At 38.4% G+C, this 9813-nt stretch overlaps 1 pseudogene; it reads right to left on the bottom strand.

The window, feature by feature from the left end:
- Window positions 1-1090: 1090 nt before the first annotated feature.
- On the bottom strand, window positions 1091-1724 carry LOC105465769 (translationally-controlled tumor protein pseudogene; annotated as a pseudogene).
- Window positions 1725-9813: the final 8089 nt, after the last annotated feature.

Consider the following 9813-nt stretch of genomic DNA (forward strand, 5'->3'; position numbering starts at 1 on the left):
TTTACATAATCCTTAATGTTAATGGTTGCTCCTTTAATAGATGTCTGTTGTACAGAACTGATATTAATTAATTTTGGTCCTACCTTGCATACATATTTCTTACACATTTGTAAGTTACCTGGGACCAGCTTCTTGTAGACCTGTTGTCCCGGAATGATTTTTAATAGCTACCTATTTCACCTTCAGGAGTGTTTGTGTTTAGGTGATAAAAATTATATTGTCAACCAACATACATATGATATGTAATCTGGATGTACCATTGTTTGACATTTTCTAAGTCCACTCTGCCCTTGGATTTCTAACCAGTTTAGTCTGAGACCCCATCCTGAGTAATTGCGAAAAGACCCTGCCTTTAGTTAGATTGTTGCACTCTGATATAGAGCAGGTGGGGACAGAGGATGTGGGCTTTCTTCACTGCCAGGTCCCAAGCCCATATTTCTTGCTAGCAAAAAAACACAAGGTAAAATAAATATTCTTCACGAAGAAAGAAAAATTTGCCAGATGCAGTGACTCACGCCTGTAATCCCAGCACTTTGGGAAGCCGAGGCAGGTGGATCACTTGAGGTCAGGAGTTCGAGATAAGCTTGGCCAACATGGTGAAACCCTGTCTCTACTAAAAATACAAAAATTAGTCAGATGTGGTGGCAGAAGCCTGTAATCCCAGCTACTTGAGAGGCTAAGGCAGGAGAATTGCTTGAACCCAGGAGGTGGAGGTTACAGTGAGCTGAGATCACACCAGTTCACTCCAGTTTGGGTTACAGAGCAAGATTCTGTCTCCAAAAAAAAAAAAAAAAAGAAAGAAAGAAAAGAAAAGAAAAGAAAAATTTAAAGAGAGGTTATACAAGAAAGAGAAAATTAAAAAAAATTGAAATTAAAATACAAGATTAAATATGAATGCAACAATGACAAGATAAAATAATTAGACTGATGATCCAAGGAAATAAAAAGCTATAAAATATAAAATAGAATAAAAATATGAATTGGATTCATTAGTTTTTTTTTTTTTTTTAGTTTAAATGAATTTTATTTTTAGACAACCCACATAACAGGAAACAATGCCTCCACTCCAAATAAATTACAGTCAAAATAAATGAAGAGCTCAAGATGACATCAGTCCCATTTGTCTTAAGTCCTGGTGTTGTGCGGATGACACGCAGAAGCCAGTTATGATGACAGGTGATAGATCCAAAGTAATTGCCAAATTTGTTAACATTTTTCCATTTCTAAACCATCCTTAAAGAAATCATATATGGGGTCACACGATCTTCACGGTAGTCCAGTAGAGCAACTGTGCCATCTGGATTCATGTTTTCACCAGTAAAGAACTGGTAGTTTTTGAAATTAGCAAGTATGTCCTTGATTTGTTCTGAAGCCCCTGTCATAAAAGGTTTTACTGTTTCTGGTCTCTGTTCTTCAAGTTTGCCTTTGATCGATTTCATGTAATCTTTGATGTACTTCTTGTAGGTTTCTTTTGTGAAACTTGTTTCCTGGATATGACGGTTCAGGACAATATCAACACCAGTGATTTCTGTACTTTCTGTACCTTCGCCCTAGAGGCCTTCAGCGGAGGCATTTCCACCAATGAGCGAGTCATCAACGTTATCTTCTATCCTACAGACCATCTTCCCCTCCACCTCCAGGTACAGCCCGTTCACAACCTCCCAGATCTTGTAGATGTTGGAGACCATCTCATCGTGGCTGATGAGGTCCCGGTAGATAATCATGATGGCGGCTGAAGGGAGACAATGCGGCGCTAGCTTAGCAGGAGCCTGAAGCTTGCAGCGAGCGCGGTGCAGCCTGAGCAGTGCTAGGGTGGAGAGGGGAGTGGGTGGGGGGGAAAAAAGTTAGATTCATTAGTCTTTTATGAAAAATATAATTATGGATTAAAAACAGAAATTCTAAGCTGAACTAGGAATAAATATAATTTCAAAAGGATGTGAAACTATTATTTTTAACAGAAATATAAATAAAGACAAAGTAGGAAAAACAAAATAGAGGCAGAATACTTAAAGAATAAACAAGTAGGCTGGGCGCGGTGGCTCAAGCCTGTAATCCCAGCACTTTGGGAGGCCGAGATGGGCGGATCACGAGGTCAGGAGATCGAGACCATCCTGGGTAACACAGTGAAACCCCGTCTCTACTAAAAATACAAAAACTTAGCCGGGCGAGGTGGCAGGCGCCTGTAGTCCCAGCTACTCGGGAGGCTGAAGTCCCAGCTACTCGGGAGGCTGAGGCAGGAGAATGGCGTGAACCCGGGAGGCGGAGCTTGCAGTGAGCTGAGATCCGGCCACTGCACTCCAGCCTGGGTGACAGAGCGAGACTCCGTCTCAAAAAAAAAAAAAAAAAAAAAAAAAGAATAAACAAGTAAAATTGAAATGGGGAAATTAGATAAAATAAATGAAATAAGATAATATATGTAAAGTGCTTCTCACAGTAAAGTGATGTTGAGATGTTGCTCTATAAAACAACACTTATCTTTTATAAAATTTGAAAATAAAAGATGAGGGGATAATGGGGGGAGGAAGGAGTAAAGAGTCCTAGTGAAAGCAAACGAGGAGTCTTTGGCAAAATTTTCACTTAGCTTTCTCTAGAGTTAGGGACTGGATAGCTGGGAGATAGCAAGCGCAGAGGAATACAAGGTCTCTATCCCCTCTGTCCTCGTCCCATATCCCCAGTAATCTTGCATCTCTTTATAGTATCCATCAGAGGGGACCCAGAGCTGTCTGAAAGAGCCTCACCACAAACTGGATTCGTTGACTTCACACCTGTCGAGCCACCAACTCTTTTCTTTGGGATCCATAAGAATAGCTCATGTAGGGATCCAGAAGTGCATTGAAAGTATTTGGTAGTCCTCAGTGTAAGCACAGATGGCTTCCTATTCTCATCCTTGGATGCAAAAATATGTCCGAGTAGTAATGGTAGTTAGTGATAATATTCTGAAGATCTATGAGATGGCCATATTTCTTCATAATCTGTTTAAAGAATGGATTTAAAAGTCACCTGGAAGTGGAAGCATTTAACTAATGTTTAAATAAAGTTGTATTAGAATGTTGCTAGGAAGTGAGAGATTTATGGTAAAGTGAAAGTGAAGGTTCTATCAAGGACAAGAACACAATTTAGGAAAAGGAAGTATTAAGGTTCACACAATAATTTATATATATATATTTGCACATACAAAATCTATATATGTATAAATATATTTCATATATAACCCCCCAACACAAGACAGCAAGTTCACCCTCTGGAGATAGGCTTACTTATAAAATAGAGATAAATATTAAGAAATCAAGCCAATAACAGGCGCTTAGTCAAGGAAGCAACTTCTAGGGAATACTTTAGATCTCTTCACTGGTCTACATATACTTGTATGAAGATTCAGCTAGGAATGCCTTTGACAGAAACTGTACTGTGATCACAGTGACCCTAAAACTTGAGCATGCTTCAGTATCACTGGACTCTGAGATGAAGATTCAGACATTGGGGTGGGGTCAGAGAATGTGCATTTCCAACAAGTTCCCAGATAATCTTCATGCTGTTGGTCAGAGGACTACACTTTGAGAGCCACAGGCTTATATTTAAAAGCATTTTCTTGTACAATTTTCTTGTACAACAAAAGATTGGAGGTAGGTGGTTTCTGGTTGGCTATGGCTCCATAAGGTCTTTAAAGGCAAAATCCCTTTCTAATTTACTGTTCTGACATCTCTGGGTATTAGCACCTTATCCATAGAAATGCGACCTCCCTGCCCCCCATCCTGGCCCTGTGGTCACAGCATTGCCAACACAGTTCCAGGGCTTCCATCTTCACATTGTCAGATCCAAGAGAAGTTCCTCTTCAAAAGTTTAGTTTGTTTAGTTTCCTTATTCTCTACTTTCAAGGTCCAGCTTCTTTATCCTTTGTGCCTCCCTGCACCTGGTTCCAGTAAACAACTCTCCCACCAGTCCTTATCTACAGAGCCCACATCTGCTATTCACTCTGTAATTTGTCCCTCCCACTGTAACAGTTCTTCCCGCCAAAGCTGTCTTTCAAGTTAACCAATTGGGTTCAGTTTAGATTGTGTTGTCCAACTCCAGCCAACAGGGACAGGACACAGTAGTAGGGACAAGCTGCGTTAGGAATAAAAACTCTTTCCCTCCTTTATTCAGTGTGCTCTCATGGCAACTGCAAGAAGCACCCTTCTGCAGAAGTAAATTTGCCTTGCTGAGAAATCTTTTGTTTGAGTGCTCATTTTCTTTGTGACTCCAAGCGTTGCTTCCAACAACATGATCCCATTCAAGGCAGGAAGAAAAAGGGAAGGAATAGCAAGCACAAGGCTTTTACTTCCCAAGACTCTGTTTTTCAAATCAAAACTCTGTTTTTCAAAAAAGAAAATCCTTTCCAGAACTTCCAACCAGCTTTCTTTTATCTCTCATTGGCCAGAACTGGATCACACACCACTCTGCCACTGTCTTCCAACCAATTACTGTATTGACCAAAGGGATGAGATGACAATTACTGGCTTACACTAATAAGGATTCATTCCCTGGGGCTGGAGAATAAGTCTACCTTCTCTGAAATTAAGGTGTCTCTGCCCACTGCCTGAATAAAATAAGATTTCCTTTATCAGGGAGAAAGGTGAGGAATGGCTGTTGGATAAGCAACAAACAATGGCTACCAAAAGAGCCCACCTCATGCTGTAGCAGTGAAACAGCAAAAGAGCTGACATAACTACTCCATTTTTGTTTAAGAGGGCTTTGCCCATTCTTACACATAGGCTGGGATAATTTTAGAGCAGTGAGACAATATGCAAAAACAACCAGTAAAGTCTAGGGTTAAAGGGGAAGTAAATATGGTTTGTTTAAGATTTATTATTTATTTTTAACTTTTAAGTTCAGGCTTATATGTATAGGTTTGTTATACAGATAAACCTGTGTTATGGGGGTTTGTTGTACAGATTATTTTGTCACCCAGGTATTAAACCTAATATCCATTAGTTGTTTTTTCCTTATCCTCTCCCTCCTCCCACCCTTATCCCTCAAGTAGATATATTGTTGCCTTCTTTGTGTTCATGATTTCTCATAATTTAGCTACCACTTATAAATAAGAACATGGAGTATTTGGTTTTCTGTTCTTGCTTTAGTTTTCTAAGGATAATGACCTCCAGCTCCAGCCACATTCCCACAAAACACATAACTTCATTCTTTTTTATGACTGCTTAGTATTCCATGGTGTGTATGTACCACATTTTCTTTATCCAGTCTACCACTGATGGGTGTTTAGGTTGATTCCATGTCTTTGCTATAGTGAATAATGCTGCAGTGAACATGCATATGTCTTTATGGTAAAATTATTTATAATCCTCTGGGTATATATGCCCAGTAATGGAATTGCTGGACTGAATGGTAGTTCTGCTTTTAGCTCTTTGAGGAATCACCATACTGCTTTCCACAATGGCGGAACTAATTTACATTCTCACCAACAGTGTATAAGCATTCCTTTTTCTCTGCAACCTCACCAACATCTGTTATTTTTTGACTTTTTATTAGTAGCCATTCTGACAGGTGTGAGATGGTATCTCATTGCAGTTTTGATTTGCATTTCTTTAATGATCAGTGATGTCGAGCTTTTTGTCATATGTTTGTTGGTCACAGGTATGTCTTCTTTCGAAAAGTATCTCTTCATGTTCTTTTGCCCACTTTTTAATGGGGTTGTTTTTTCTTGTAAATTTGTTTAAATTTCTTAGAGATGCTGAATACTAGACCTTTGTCAGATGCATAGTTTGCAAAATTTTTCTCCCATTCTATAGGTTGTCTATTTACTCTGTTAATGGTTTCGTTTGCTGTGCAGAAACTCTTTAATTAGATCCCATTTGTCAATTTTTGCTTTTGTTGCAATTGCTTTTGGCATCTCCATCATGGAATCTTTGCCTGTTCCTATGCCCAGAATGGTATTGCTTAGGTTGTCTTCCAGAGTTTTTGTAGATTTGGGTTTTACCTTTAAGTTTTTAATCCATCTGGAGTTGATTTTTGTATGTGGTATAAGGGAGGGGTCCAGTTTCAGTCTTCTATATATGGCTAGCCAGTTATCCCAGCACCATTTATTGAATACAGAATCCTTTCCCCATTGCTTGTTTTTGTCGGCTTTGTTAAAGACCAGGTAGTTGTAGGTGTGCAGCCTTATTTCTGGGCTCTCTATTCTGTTCCATTGGTGTATGTTTTTGTTTTTGTACAAGTACCACACTGTTTTGGTTACTGTAGACCTATAGATAGTTTGAAGTTGGGTAGTGTGACACCTTCAGCTTTGTTCTGTCTGCTTAGGGTTGCCTTGGCTATTTGGGCTCTTTTTGGGTTCCATATGAATTTTAAAATAGTTTTTTTTTCTTGTTCTATGGAAAATATTATTGGTAATTTGATAGGAATAGTACTTAACGTGTAAATTGCTTTGGGCAGTACGGCCATTTTAATGATATTGATTCTTCCTATCCATGAGCATGGAGTATTTTTCCATTTGTTCGTGTCATCTCTGATTTCTTTGAGCAGTGTTCTGTAGTTCTCATTGTAGAGATCTTTCACCTCTGGTTAGCTATATTCCTAGGCATTTTATTCTTTTTGTGGCAATTGTGAACGGGATTGCATTCGTGATTTGGCTCTCGGCTTGATTGTTCATGTACAGGAATGCTAGTGATTTTTGTACTTTGATTTTGTATTCTGAGACTTCACTGAAGTTGATAATCAGTTTAAAGAGCTTTTGGCCTGAGACTGGGCTTTTCTAGATATAGAATCATGTTATCTGCAAACAGGTATAGTTTGACTCCCTCTCTTCTTATTTGGATGTCCTCTATTTCTTTCTCTTTCCGGATTGCTCTGGCCATAACCTCCAATACTATGTTTAATAGGAGTGGTGAGAGAGGAGGACATCCTTGTCTTGTGCTAGTTTTCAAGGAGAATGCTTCCAGCTTTTGCCCATTCAGTATGATGTTGGCTGTGGGTTTGTCACAGGTGGCTCTTAATATTTTGTGGCATGTTCTTTCAACACCTAGTTTGTTGAGAGTTTTTAACATAAAGGGGAGTTGAATTTTATTGAAAGCCTTTTCTGCAAATATGGTATAATTATGTGGTTTTGTTTTTAGTTTTGTTTATGCAATGAATCACATTTATGGATTTGTGTATGTTGAATCAGTTTTGCATCCCAGGGATAAAGCCTACTTGATGGTAGTGGAGAATTTTTTTGATGTGCTGCTGGATTTGAGTTGCCAGTATTTTGTTGAGGATTTTACATCAATGGTAATCAAGGATATTGGCTTGAAGTTTCCTTTTTCTGTTGTGTCTCTGACAGCTTTTGGTATTAGGATGGTGCTGGCCTCATAGAATGAGTTTGGGAGGAGTCCTTCCTCCTCAGTTTTTCAGAATTGTTTGCATAGGAATGGTACCAGCTCTTCTTGGTACATCTGGTAGAATTTGGCTATGAATCTGTCTGGTCTTTGGCTTTTTTGGATTGGTAGACTATTTATTACTGATTCAATTTCAGAGTTCATTATTGGTCTGTTCAGGGATTCAATTTCTTCCTGGTTCAGTCTTGGGAGGGTGTATATGTCCAGGAGTTTATCCATTTCTTCTAGATTTTCCAGTTTGGGTCCAGAGAGGTGTTCATAATATTCTGTGATGGTTATATGTATTTCTGTGGGGTCAGTGGTAATCTCCCCTTTGTCATTTCTACTTGTGTTTATTTGGATAGTCTCTCTTTTCTTCTTTATTATTCTACCTAGCAGGCTAACCGTTTTATTATTTAAAAAACAAACAAACAAACAAACAAAACTCCTGGATTCGTTGATCCTTTTAATGGATTTTTGTGTGACTCCTTCAGTTCAGTTCTGATTTTAGTTATTTCTTGTCTTCTACTAGTTGAGATTGGTTTGCTCTTGGTTCTCTAATTCTTTTCACTGTGATGTTAGGTTGTTAAATTGAGATCTTTCTGATGTGAGTGTTTGGTGCTGCAAATTTCCCTCTTAACACTGAAATAGCTGTGTCCCTGAGATTCTGGTGTGTTGTGTCTGTGTTCTTATGAGTTTCAAAAAGCTTCTTGATTTCTGCCTTAATTTCATTATTTACCAAGAAGTCATTCAGGAGCAAGTTATTCGATTTCCATATAAGTGTAGGATTTTAAGCATGCTTTTTAGTCTTGAATTCCATTTTTATAGTGCTGTGGTGCTGTGGTTGTTATGATTTCAGTTATTCTGCATTTGCTAAGGAGTGTTTTATGTTCAATCATGTGGTTGATTTTAGAGTATTGCCATGTGGCAATGAGAAGAATGTATATTCTGTTGTTTTGGGGTGGAAAGTTCTGTAGATGTCTGTCAGGTCCATTTGTTCCAGTGCTGAGTTTAGGTCCTGAATATTTTTGTTAATTTTCTGTCTCAAAGATCTGTCTAATATTGTCAGTGGGGTGTTAAATTCTCCCACTAGTATTGTGTGGGGACCTAAGTCTCTTCAAAGGTCTCTAAGAACTTGCTTTACGAATCTGTGCACTCCTGTGTTGGGTGCATATTTAGGATAGTTAGGCCTTTTTGTTAAATTACACCCTTTACCATTATGTAATGTCCTTCTTTTTTCTTTTCTTTTCTTTTTTTTTTTTTTTGTTGTTGGTTTAAAGTCTCTTTTGTCTGAGATTAGGATTGCAATGTCTGCTTCTCTCTGTTTTCCATTTTCTTGGTAGATTTTTATCCATTCCTTTATTTTGAGCCTATGTATGTCACTGCATGTGAGATGAGTCTCTTGAAGACAGCATTGGGTCTTGCTTCGTTATCCAGCTTGCCACTCTGTGCAATCAACATTTAGCCCATTTACATTCAAGGTTAGTGTTGAAATTTGTGAATTTGATTCTGTCATCATTATGTTAGCTGGTTATTAGGCAGACTTGTGTGGTTGCTTTATAGTGTCACTGGTCTGTGTACCTCAGTATGTTTTTGTAGTGGCTGTTAATGGTCTTTCTTTTCCATGTTTAGTGCTTCCTTCAGGAGCCCTTGTAAGGCAGGTCTAGTGGTAACGAATTCCCTGGCACTTGCTTGTTTGAAAAGGATCTTATTTCTCCTTTTCTTATGAAGCTTACTTTAGCCACATAGGAAATTATCTGTTGGAGTTTCTTTAAGAATCTTAAATATTGGCCCCCAACCTCTTTTGGCTTACAGGGTTTCTGCTAAGAAGTTCACTGTTAGTCTGATGGGCTTCCCTTTGTAGGTGTCCTGACCTCTCTCTCTAGCTGCCTTTAACATTTTTCCTTTCATTTCATCCTTAGAGAATCTGATGATTATGTGTCTTGAAGGTGATCTTCTTGTGAATTATCTTACTGGAGTTCTCTTCATTTCCTGAATTTGAATATTGGCCTCTCTAGCTAAGTAGGGGAATTTCTCATGAATGACATTCTGAAATATGTTTTCCAGTTTGCTTCCATTCTCCTCATCTCTTTCAGGGACACCAATAAGTCATAGATTTGATCTTTTTACATAATCCCATATATCTCAGAAGTTTTGTTCATTCCTTTTCCTTCTTTTTTATCTTTTCTTGTCTGACTGTCTTATTTCAGAAAGCTATTCATTGAGCTCTGAGATTCTTTCCACAGCTTGGTCTATTCTGCTTTTAATATTTGTGGTTGCATTACGAAATTCTTGTAGTGTGTGTTTTAGCTCTATCAGGTTGGCTACATTGTTTTCTACACTGGTTATTTCATCTGTCAGCTCCTGCATTGTTTTATCATGATTCTGAGTATCCTTGGATTGGTTTCCAATGTACTCCTTCATCTCAATGATCTTCATTCCTATCCATGTTCTGAAATCTATTTCT

The sequence above is a fragment of the Macaca nemestrina genome, chromosome 5, assembly GCF_043159975.1.
Source record: "Macaca nemestrina isolate mMacNem1 chromosome 5, mMacNem.hap1, whole genome shotgun sequence".
Classification (NCBI taxonomy): Eukaryota; Metazoa; Chordata; class Mammalia; order Primates; family Cercopithecidae; genus Macaca; species Macaca nemestrina.